Source organism: Echiichthys vipera (assembly GCF_963691815.1).
Source record: "Echiichthys vipera genome assembly, chromosome: 1".
Lineage (NCBI taxonomy): Eukaryota > Metazoa > Chordata > Actinopteri > Perciformes > Trachinidae > Echiichthys > Echiichthys vipera.
The window spans coordinates 39,418,913-39,431,999 of NC_139826.1; positions in this window are offsets into that span (position 1 = coordinate 39,418,913).

Genomic DNA, 13,087 nt, shown 5'->3' on the forward strand with positions numbered 1-13,087 from the left:
TCCGCATCTGGAAAACAACGAGTCACAACTTGTTTTTCTGACTGATTTTCAGACCATGATGTGACAAACACAGACAACAATAGGAGTAGAAGGCTTCTGTGGGGCGGTGGCTTTTTACAGTTTTCTTCCACACATGTTGTTACTGTTGTTACGTGTTACTGCGTTGTTTTTTGTTTGTGTGGCTGCAAGTATGAGCCTGATTTAGCTTCTCTAACTCGACCTCATACACACACACACGATTCCTGTGTGTAAGCCTTTTTTGTCACCTGTGCTGACCCAGTGTAAAATAACAAACTGTACAACTTGTCTCAATTTGTTCAGTGGCGTTAATCTTACATCCCTGCGCAGCGGGAATCCGTGGTGTGAAAGGGGTGAATTATTTTGAAGTGATTGATGTAAACTGGTGGGCTGTAGCTCCACACACACACCCAAACACACACAGCAGGGTGCACGTACGAGGCATAGAGGTTGCAGTCAGTGCAGATTTAAAGTGCCGGAAGAAAAGAGGAGAATGCAATGACGATATAACGAAAATGTCCGTATTTATCCAGTGAAAAACCAGTGCACAAGGAAGCTGTTTACACCGCATTTCATGTTTCGGGTCCGTCAATCCATATATCTTTGAAAAAACTTCAGCCAGAGTTTAGAAAAGTACGATGATTTACCCACCGTGGTGTGTATAATGAAGGATAAAACTTTATAATTCAAACGTGCAACCTCAGCTGGATGGAGGATAGTTAGATGGGGGTTTTTTTGCTCTGTGTTCTGATGTTTAAAAAAAAAAAAAAGCACCACACTAATAGCCCTGATGGCAGCAGGATCATTAGGAGTCAACATCTCTAAGTCTGAAATAACTGCTACCAGAAGGTTGATTTGGTCCTAATCAGGGCTTCATTACTGGAGGACAAAATGTGTGTCTTTAACAACTGCTCCTCTCATTATGAAGAGTTTAAAAGGCATCCATTGCAACACAACTGCGTGAATGTGAACACAGTGGATGTAAAGGATGTGTATGTGATCACTGAGATGATTATTATCTTTTGGTTTATTCTTAGCAGAGCAGGGATCATGCAGTTAGTGGTGGATTTAATGTTTTACTTTTAACGACACACAACATAATTTATGTGCGCCTGTTGGGACATAGAAAAAAGAAGGAGGGACCATGCGCGGAGATTTCAAACAATGGCGGTGAAAGGTTCACGTTGGTGTGATGCGGAGGTGGAGTGTTTACTGCAGATTTGGTCGATGAAAAGATTCAGAAACAGTCGACAAGACGCACAAAAACTCTGAGGTCTACGGAAAGATCTGGAAACAAAGCCACGCATCGCCATGACGTCGTCAATGCGTGTGACGTGTTACGGCGTGATGACGTATAGGCAGCAAGAAGCATTCGCCGAGGCCGAGGCAGTGTGAGTACAAACGGGCCTGGAGGGGGGGACAAGGACCCTAAAGCACGGGGCACGGGGCACGGGACGGAGGCACAGTGGGAGGGCGCCCATAGAGACAAACAGAGACAGACAACCATTCACACCTACGGGTGATACAGAGTCACCAATGAACCGAACACCTGCACGTCTTTGGACTGCGGGAGGAAACCGGAGAACCCGGAGAAAACCCACGCAGACACGAGGAGAACATGCAAACTCCACACAGAAGGGCCCCAGCCGGGATTTGGACCAGGAACCCTCTTGCTGTGAGGCGACAGTGCTAACCACCACATCACCATGTCTCCAGAAGGATGTGTATATTATATATATTCCAAAGCTATTTGTAGGGTACGAAATGCGGATACAACTTCAAGCATTTTCAAGCACTTTATCCAAAATTCAAGCACTTTTCAAACCTTGAAAACACAACATTAAAGATTTCCAGCAGCCGTAGGATCCCTGTGTTACACTTCCAAACTACTGAAGTCACATGCTTGTGCACCCAGAGCTGTGCTGTAAAGTTCAGTCCTTCCTCTGAAGCCGTCTATTGACAGGCAGTAAGAGGAGTTAAGCCAGGTGGCTGCTGGGTAGTGAGGATATTCCCCCGGGTGAGCTGGCACACGTAAGAAGACATATCAGCATTATTTGTAAAAAGTCACACACACAGCCCTGCAGAGGACGGTCCACCTGTCATTGAGATAAACTGGCTAATAATTGATCGTCACAGAAATGAAGAGGGGGGCGTCGGGGTTACAGAAAACCCTTAAGTTATTTGGTATGCGTGCGTGCGTGTGTGTCCAGCGATGGAAAGACAAGAGTCGGGTGTAGCTCGGCTAGATTGTGCGGTTTCTTTAATGGGAAATGCACATGCTGCATAATAATGTCTATATCTCCAAATGTACTCTCCGGGCAGCTGCGGGCTTTTCAATTCTTTCTCAATCTCAAACTGTCTGAATGCATCTGCTGCCGAGGCATGTGGTATTCAGATGCTCTGAAAACAATGTGACACTGAAGGGTTTGTCTTACATTAAGGCATTATTCATAAAAATATCCATTTGGAGATTGTTTGTTTTAAATATAAACTGCAGCGTCATGTTGCAGTGTCTAGTCCAGGGGTCTGCAACCCACAGCTCTTGGGCCGTATGTGGCTCTTCAGCCCCTTTTTAGTGGCTCCCTGTAGCTTTGCCAAAAAATTATACAAACAACGTGTAAATAACGTCTTTTTTGCACAGTGGACAAGGGAACACCTGTTAACTTAGAGGTGATTTTTTTAAAATATTACGTGAAACTAAAATATGCATCACTTCCTAGGTCTACAGCCCAACGCATTTCCCTTAACAGTAAAAATATATAAACCTTTATAAGCTGTGACATCAAATATGTTTTGGGGCTCCAGACAAATTTTATTTGGTGGAAGAGGGGGCAAAAATGGGGGCAAAATGGTCTACAGCCCAGCACCTTTCCCTTCAGGAGGCTAATCTTGAGATGGTGACCCGCACTGGTACGCTAGCCGCGGATAAATCCCCCCCAGAAAAATGATCGGAGGAAAATAGTGTTGCGTAGACATATTAATTTGCTTTCACGCGATGATTGCTTGCCTGTATGCTTGATATGTTGTGAGAAATTAGCAAACAACATCTTATAATGACTAATAACAGGAATAAAATGTCAACAGTAACTATATATAAACCTTTATAAGCTGTGACATCAAATATGTTTTGGGGCTCCAGACACATTTTATTTGGTGGAAGAGGGGGCAAAAATGGCTCTTATGATAGTAAAGGTTGCAGACCCCTGGTCTAGACAAATAACCAAGTCCAGTTGCTTTGGACTGAAATTGCTTTGAGGAGAACGACGACCCGGACACATTAGAACATTCACCAGCTGATGGAAACTCACGTTACCTGCCAATTTATAATTTACCTGCCTTTTAGAAAAAGATGATTCCAGGACTTTAACTCGCAAATATCTCTAATCTTTGGTATTTTGACTTCTTACTAAAGACTTCTGAATTCTTCTTCCACATAAATATGAAGCGATTACGTTTGAGAGGCAGCTGTTTGCCGTGTATTCTTGTTTTGTTTTCTTACTATACACACCGGAGATCAGAATCAGAGAACAAATATAAATAATATAAATACTTGATTTAATCTGTCATATTTTTATCGTTTCTGATTTGATAGAATATCCTCTGTGGCTTTACCACTGCTGTACTAGCATGTTTCTTGTGTTTTTGTGGCAGTTTTTAAGCCTTTTTATTACAGAGGACCGACAGGAAATGGGGTGAGAGAGAGGGGGAGAGGGGGAGATAAAGAGCAAAGGGCCGCAGGTCGGAGTCAAACCCGCGGCTGCTACCTCGAGGACCTTCAGCCTCTTTACACGGGGCGACTGAGTTCCTCACGGATGCTGAACTTCTCCCCCTCTCTCTAAGGGAGACTCCAGACCCCCTCCTGAGGAAACACATTTCACACGCTTGGACCTGGACCTGGTTCTTTGGGTCCTGACCCAGCTTTCATGACCACAGGTGAGGGTAGGAACCAGGACTGAGCGGTAGATCCAGAGCTTTGTCTTCCTCAGCTCTCTTTTGGTCACAACGGTGCGGTAGAGCGACTGCAGCGTCATGTTGCAGTGTCTAGACCACCTTTATGTACTGAGAATTATGAGATATAACGAGCCTTTTGTCCTCATTTCTGCATGTTAATGCAAAAGGGAATTAGAATTTTATTTTAAGTGAAATTGTACTGTATATATATTATTGTTGTTATATCTATAGTGCAATACGCAGGCCTATACGAAATTACAACATTGTGTTTTGGTGAATATCTTGATTTATATTATTGTATATAATAGAGAATATAATAAATACAGTACATAGAGGAATGAAATTGTGTTTCAGTCGTGGAAAAAAAATAAAAATAACATGAGGTGCAAAAAAAACAAGATACATAAATAAGTAGAAGACAAAGTACAAACATATAAGGCTCGAGACAGACGTGCGTCCTCCACAGAGCTGGGTCTGTCTGACGTTCCTGTCTGTTACAGTGAAGGTTTTCAATGCCACCGTACTCTACGGGGGAATTGTTGGGTCTCTGTAAATCATAAATAAGTCATAGAGTGTGGTCTTTACCTACTCTGTAAAGTGTCCTGAGATAACTTTTGTCATGATTTGGCACTGGAAATAAAATTTAATTGAATTGAATTGAATGTACTGAGAATTATGAGCTATAACGAGCCTTTTATCCTCATTTCTGCAGATAGCCTGAGACTGTTAAACTAGATAAATACACAGCTACGTTATGAATTTAAAATAATTATAAAGGTAAATGTATTAAAGTCAAAACTATTGGATTTCCCATAATTTATAAAACAGCTAATCTTCCATTCTCTAAGTTCTTTGACACGTTTGCTTTTTTCCAGTAATCAACAGTGACTCAATCAAAGCTACAGGAAAGTGGAAATATGAATCGTAAACTGGTGTTTTTTTTTACTTTGTCATCTTTATTTAATGGTTCAAGTGTTCAGATCTCAACAGACTGAAAGATTTTATATTTTGAAGAGTTATCATGAAAGTCCAGAGCCTGCAAATCAAACGCTCTTAACCTGCCAGCTCCGTAGTTCTGAGGTTGTCACAATATCAGAATTTTAAACTTCGATAAAATACTAAATAAATACATAAAGTATTCATTCATTCATTCATTCATTCAACCTCAACCGCTTGTCCCTGTCGGGGTCAAGGGGGAGCAGATCCCAGCTGAAATCGGGCGTGAGGCGGGGTCCACCCTGGACAGGACGCCAGTCTATCACAGGACACATAGAGACGAACAGAGACAGACAACCATTCACACCTACGGGTGATTTAGAGTCATCAATGAACCCAACACCTGCACGTCTTTGGACTGTGGGAGGAAACCGGAGAACCCGGAGAAAACCCACGCAGACACAGGGACAACATGCAAACTCCACACAGGTGCATTCAGGTGCACCTCGGAGAAACTAGTTGCACAGTATCGTTCTGCCACCCAGAATCAACTCTTCCTGTTCTTGAACTGCAGGTTATGAAAACGTTATTGTGTTCCTAGAACTTTTTTTTACCCAGGAGGTATTGAGTATGGTTTGGGCCCTTCTGTGTGGATGTTAAGTGAACTGATCGTGTCGGCACAGAGGACACACAGTGCACGGATGTAGGTACACTCATTGCTGTACGCGTTTGGGAAAAAGGGAAGAACTGTCTTTAACCATCAAAGTCCATTTCTTTGTGTGTTTGTATTTGTGTCTTTTTAGCCCCCTCTGTTTGGTTTGTTTGTTTTATTTCATTGTCTTTCTTATTTCCATTTCTTCCATGTGGGTATTTTATTTAACTTCTAGTAGCATCGTCTTTACATATTTATTTATTAATCTTTTAAGTGTTGAAGTGAATCCTTGTGTTCTGACATTCGCTGTGAAAGAAAGTACATAACTATACTTTTTTTAACCTTTAAAAAGCACCTTGTTTTGATGGTATTTATTCTTTTTTCCTCACCAAAACTCCATTTACGTACATTTACAATTCCGATCATCATTTCTGGTAAGTGCTCGGTGGCAGTGTGTGATTTCAGACAGCGCACGGATGTCAGTACACTCACTGCTGTACGCGGTTACGGGGACACATCAACAGCCTCCATCCCGTGGTCCCGTCTGTGCAGGGCCCCAGGAAGTGCACCAGGCTCTGAGGTTAATCCGGCAGAGCAGCCAAACGTTGGTATTGAGACAAAAGAGACGTCTGTAAATCAGTGGATACATTTTTCGAGTGCCCCGACCCCCAAGTCTTTGTGTCTCCTAATGCTATTGAGGAGCGTCATTCAGACCCAGCTTGGTTCACCGGGTACATGTGGCCTCTGGGCACGGCTGCAGCACATAACGGGTCACATAATGCTCCCAGCTTTAACAACACATCTCCATAAATGTGCCGACATATATACAATAATTAATAATAATAGAAATACTATAAAAACATCATGTCATGCCAGGTACCCTTACATGTGTGTGTGTGTTTGTTGTGTTGTTTTAATTGCCTCAGATTCTTTTCTTCATTTATCTTTTGTTTGCTTGCTTTAGGATCACTTTGTTACGATTTCATCCTTAATGTTAATTAATCCTTAACTCTCACAGCACTGGGCAGCTCCTTCAGCAACAGACTGATGCACCCTGAGTGTGCGAAGGAGAGGTACCGCAGCTCCTTCCTTCCTGCTGCTGTCAGACTTTACAATCAGCACTGCTCCCAATAGACTACTGACCTCATCCTGTACCCTGCACTGTGCAACATGCCTGTCACTTCTGTTTATTTGGACTTATTTACTCATATTTATATACTCAATACTTTATTATTACACAACAAACAAAACAAGAACAACTGCACTATATCATGTGAATATGTATATATGTCCATTTCTATTTCTTCCCTTTTTTAATTGAACTTTATTGTTTATTTTTGCTATTTTTTAATCTTATTTTGTCATATTCTGTTGCTGCTGTGACAGAAGAATTTCCCCTCTGCGGGACATTAAAGCTTTTCTGAAAACTGAAACTGAAAACTGAAATGTTTATCACTTGTGTATCTGCTAAGCATGCAGGTTGTGCGTATATCTTAAGTTGTCTGTACTTTTATTGAATGTCTTTATTGTATTTTTATTAGGGCTGGGCGATGTTGTCTGAGTACCTCACCGGTTGTTTTTTGGGATGATAGTTATTTTATTTTGCTTATTTAATTTTCTGTCTTGAAAGAATTGAAAGCTGCTGGAGACCGCGGTGGGAAACCGAGCTTGGAGCCGGCACATTTTCACATCTAACTCTGTAAATGAAGGTTTCATTTCAACCAAACCGGAGTTGGTGATTGTTGGAAGATTAAAAAGAGTGAGTTTGAATGATGTGTGGCTACGGATGTATTTTTCTGTGCATTAAGGTAAAAAAGTGCAGGAATATATCCGGTTTGACTGCAGACATTTACTGAACCAATATAGTTTTCATGTGGGCTCCATGGGACGAAATCCACAGTGTTTATGTATTGATTCAATGATTTTATTTCCCTGCTCACCGTAGAGAATGAGTTGAATCAGCCTCACGCGCACACGCAGACGGTGAGCGGATAAATCAATATACGGTTACGTTTAAAAACATATATACATATGTATGTATATGACGTATACATATATACCGCAGTGATATCTGTGTGATTTAAACAGCGGTCTATGCAGATCGTGCTTCATTAAACGCCACAAAAATAGACTAAAAGTGTGATATAAGAAAACTCTGGAGGTCTCCGAGGGACGCTGGGGTCGTTGTGGGAAGACGGTGCATGGTTGTAAAGTTTTAACATATCACTCAAACCTTATTTTTATGTTCAGGACCCCAGGAAGACCAGAGACCCACCTATAAATGTGTTATCATGATCCTTGAATCAGCAATAAACAACAATTTTACTGCATTTGAGAGAAACACCTGAACAATCTAGAGATGCAGGAGAGATGTCAGAATAAACAATGCGGTTTTTGTTGTTGTATTTTGTGTGACTTTAGACGCTTTACACGTGACATTTACATTGCATGAGAGTCAATAAGATTTAGGGTTTACCAAATTATGGGATGGCTTTTCCCATCTGGCAAAGAACTGTTCCTCCGTCACACGCTATAAAAGAAACTTAAAAGATCATTTAATGGCTGCTTTGTTATTGCTTTTGTCATGTGTCATGTATTGTTGTTAATTCTTTACACATTTGTCCTTTTACATATTATATTCTCACTTTCTTTGCTTTTATATTGTATGTTATTATTTTTGGTTATTATACATAATTTGTTACTATTAACTTGTTATTTATTTATGTACTCTTTATTTTTTTGTATGTTAATTTTGTGTTTCCTTATAATAATGTGAAATTTTAACATTATTTAGGTGAAGGTTTGGCTTTTCTGCCTCTTCCTGTACTGTTATTGTGTGTTATTTGTATTCTTTGTCAGTATTTGTGTATTTTTTTTTTTAATTGTGTTAAATAAAAAAGTCAAAAGGCGTTTTTTTTAAATAGTTATTTGATATTTTATGTAACTTATGATGGTTTGCACGTGACATGTACAGTCACATATTTGGTAAAAATGTGATTCCTAGATCACAAACTGCAGCTTTTCCATTAAAAAAGATCGCTGACACACACACACACACACACACACACACACACACACACACACACACACACACACACACACACACACACACACACACACACACACACACGCTTTGTTTTGAGCAGTAACACACACACGTGCAGGATACATTACATTTATGGATGTGTTAATATTTACTTTTCAAAAGCTAAATAAGCCAATCGCACAAATTAGATCTTAACTTCAAGGGAAAAGTTAATCTCTAACTAAATCCGAGCAAGCCCTTTAATGCTAACGGGGCTTTATCATCCGTCCGCACATCTCGCAGCATTTCAAACCTCTGAGGATTGTCAGTCATAATTAGTATGTTGTTGCAGCCCCGGCTGCTAACATTAAAGCAAAAGAAAGCAAATTTATCACCAAAGTTCCCTCAGATATCCGCTTTAGAATTCACATCAGAGCACATGAAGGTGTTTCCGATGCGGAGCAGCACGCGGCAATCAGCGCTTCCCTTCATTAGCGGACTGAAGGTCATCTGCAGAGTGTCTCAGCTCAAAGTGCTTCAGCAGAACCTCAGCTGAGAGAAGCTGCAGCAACAGCAGCTTTAGGTTTAGGGAGGAAACTCACGGTGGAGTTGGAAAGCATTCATGATAGAACTGCATCAAGGTTTCATTTAATGCAGGAGGAGTTGGAAGAGGCGATTTCCAGCAAATGCTGCTCAGGTCTTCATGAGCACGACAGTAATAGTCCGGTCCGACATTTATGAAGGCTGGATTACCAACCGTGCCCCGGAGCCCCCACAGCACCAGGTTATCCAAGCAGCAATTACTGTGTGGTCATTACTTATTCTGGGGCCATTTTTATTGGCTGGTTTAAAGTGGAGAGGTGACAGGAAGTGAGGGGAGAGAGGTGCCTTAACCCTCAACCCCCAGGAAGTCCCTGCTTTGTTGTTTTGTCCTCATGTCTGGAATCATGCGTCACTGACGCTCAATTAAAAAACAGAAAATTGCATTTTCACCGAATCTTGAGGCCCTGAGTCAAACCCTCTAAAGTGTCATTCCTGTGTAAAATCATCAAATGGTCTTTTTCGGAACTTTGATACATCAAATAAGTTTTCTCATGTATAAATTAACAGAGAAATCCTGGAGAGTCGGACGTGCTGTACCCGGAAATGTGACGCCCCTTACCATATACAGAATCAGTGACCTCAGCAGCTGAAAACACTGTATTTATGGAAGCTAGCCAAGTTTGCTGTGCAACATGCTAACATTAGCTTTAACAGGTTAAAATGAAATTCAGACGTAAAATCATCCCAGGGTCTTTTTCGGCAAAGACACTCATCAAATAAGCCATGGAGACAATTTTAACAGAGAAATAACAGTCGGACAAGCGCTAACAGTGATTAGCTCGGGTCAGCACGATGAAGGCATTCAAAGGTCTTCTTTAACCACTAATGCTGCTGAAAATAACAGCAAACCTCTGCAGCAGCATGAGAAGAGTCCCTACACACAACAAAGCAGCAACAGCGTAGTTAGTGAAGCCAGAGTTTATTAAAAGAGTGTTTTAAAGACTTACCTACTGGCCCCTGTACCAGCTCCTCTCATAGTAAAGTACATTCCAGTGGATTACCAAAGTCAATCCCAAAGGAAGGAGCCCATTGGTGCTTTGTTGTGTGTGTAGGGACTCTTCTCATGCTGCTGCAGAGGTTTGCTGTTATTTTCAGCAGCATTAGTGGTTAAAAAAGACCTTTGAATGCCTTCACCGTACTGGCCTGAGCTAACCACTGTTAGCTTTTTAAAAAAAAGACACAACAATTAAAAAAAAGACACAAAACAACTAAAAAAAACGACACAAAATGACACAAAACAACAAAAAAAAACACAAAAAAGTAGCAAAATGACACAAAATGACGAAAAAAAGACACGAAAAGACTCATGCTGCTGCAGAGGTTTGCTGTTATTTTCAGCAGCATTAGTGGTTAAAAAAGACCTTTGAATGCCTTCACCGTGCTGCCTCGAGCTAATCACTGTTAGCCACGTCCGGCTGTTAGCGACTCTCTGGGATTTCTCCGTTAATAGTTGTTACACGTAAAAAAAACTGTCTCTATGGATTATTTGATGTAAGTGCCAAAAAAGACCCTGGGATGATTTTGCAACAGAACTACACTTTAATATTCTAGTTTATATTCTGCATAAAAGGTGGATTTCTTGAAATAAATTAGTGATTAATCAAATTATCACGTACAACAAACATCACGCTCACTTTTACGCCCGGACCCCAGTCCTTTTTATCCTGCTGTGGAGTTTAACCACATTTAACCAAATGTCTGCAAAGCTGGAGACAACTTACGGTCTTTCTTTTTGCACCTTTTATGTGAATGTCCAGTATTTATGTTGTGATGGTGGCAGGGCCCTACGAGAGTGAGCGAGGAGCAGAGACAGCGGGCCTCAGCTGTGTGTTCGGTGATGAACACACTTCACACTAAAAGTTCCCTGTTGTTTCATCATTTAACAGCTTTTAATGTGAGGCAGAAAATAAGGGACATGTTGGGTATCCATCAGCAGCTGAACGCAAACGCGAAAGAGAAATAAAGCAGAGAAATAAAGAGACAAGAGTAACCGTGGCCTTGTTTGACGCTCCAAAATAGAAACAAGGTCTTAGTGGAACCTCTTAACGCTTCGGGTGCGTGTTGAAAAACAAGGTGTGCTTTCAGTGAAAGTGATGCTTTCAGTGCATTTGAGCCTTGCAGGAATTAAACATGACAACATCTTCAACACTGATTAGACATCCACGTATCACAGCGTTTACCATCAGAGCACAATACCAGTGCGTCCTGTTATGCGTGTGTAGCAGCTGTCACAGCGCAGCAGTCACTTACTAACCCCGTAGAGAGTCTCACAGACAGACAGTCAGAAAAAGCGGGATCACTTTACAATGAGCTAGTCTTGCAGTGCTGTGCTGGACTTAGTTTAATCCACTGAAATGCTTCCAGCTCTCAGGGTGTTCTGTGAGAGCGGCTGTCAAAGCTGGTTGAAGTCGACAACTTCACGGGTAGGCCCCCCAGAAAGACGCTAAACACTAAAGACGGAGAGGCAATCCAGCCAGCGAGCGCTCCTCTAATCTGTTTTCTTACAGAGGACACGGACAAGTGCTCTCTACGCGTCAAAAATAAATGTAACAGCAGAATTAAGTTTTTCCTCACTCAGTACCAGTGGCAGCGCGGTGTCACAGGGTGATCTCTGCTATAATTTCGCTCCACTCGTCTCCCGGAGCAGGCAAGGGCATTACTTATTGCGGGGCACATAATGATCTGGATTGTCCGTCTCAAGGCTCTCCTGTTTAATGAATGCACAGAGGAAAGACACAGAAATCTCACACAAATCCCCGGCTGGCATCATTTCATGATTACTTCCCTGTGTACAGAGACGCTGTTGAGTCCCACTGAGGCCGTCAGGAGCAACCCTGAACCCCAAAATGAACTTTATACAGTTGCAGTTCAACAAAACGTAGTTGAGTAGGCCTGTCACAATAAGCAATACATCAACAATGAGCTTGATAACTTTTCCAGCTGCGATCATTTCCAGGTGGAGGAGTTAACCCTCGTCTGGTGTCGTGTCAGTCACTTGTCAGCAGCACGGTCTCTGTGTGTGTGAGGGGGGGGACCCCTGGAGTTACCCAGAGTGCAGCAGGAGAGCCCTGTTAGAGGACATGCTAGTTGAGATTTGGAGGAATAAAAACAAAGATGGAGTTGGTTTCAAAGCTTCAAACTTCACCTGAGCCGCTGTGACGCATCTGTTTTAAAACAATAGCAACTAAACGCGCTAATGTGTTAAAATAGACTGGGAGTCCTTTTGATTTATTGTTTTTGGTTGTTTTGTTGATTTATTTTGGAGTTCTAGTGTTAAATATTCTTCAGAAATAAACGTTTATTGATCTTTGAAAGGGTGGACTTGCATGATTACTCCATTATTATTATAATATCAGTTGAAAATGGTCTCAAAACAGCTAAATTATTACTTCTCGCAATAATTCCTAGCACAATTTATCGCCCAGCAAAATCTATTATCATGACAAGCCTAAAGTTTATTACTGTTTTTAGGATAGAACATCTATTAAAATCTCCTCTCATCTCATCTCATCTTCAGCCTCTTATCCGGGGCCGGGTCGTGGGGGCAGCAGCTTTAACAGGGAACCCCAAACTTCCCTTTCCCGGGCCACATTAACCAGCTCTAACTGGGGGATCCTGAGGCGTTCCCAGGCCAGTGTGGAGATCTAATCTCTCCACCTGGTCCTGGGTCTTCCCCGAGGCCTCCTCCCAGCTGGACGTGCCTGGAACACCTCCCTAGGGAGGCGCCCAGGGTTCATCCTTACCAGATGATCCTGAACCACCTCAACTAGCTCCTTTCAACACAAAGGAGCAGCGGCTCTACTCCGAGCTCCTCACGGATGCTGAACTTCTCCCCCTCTCTCTAAGGGAGACTCCAGCCCCCCTCCTGAGGAAACACATTTCAGACGCTTGTACCTGGACCT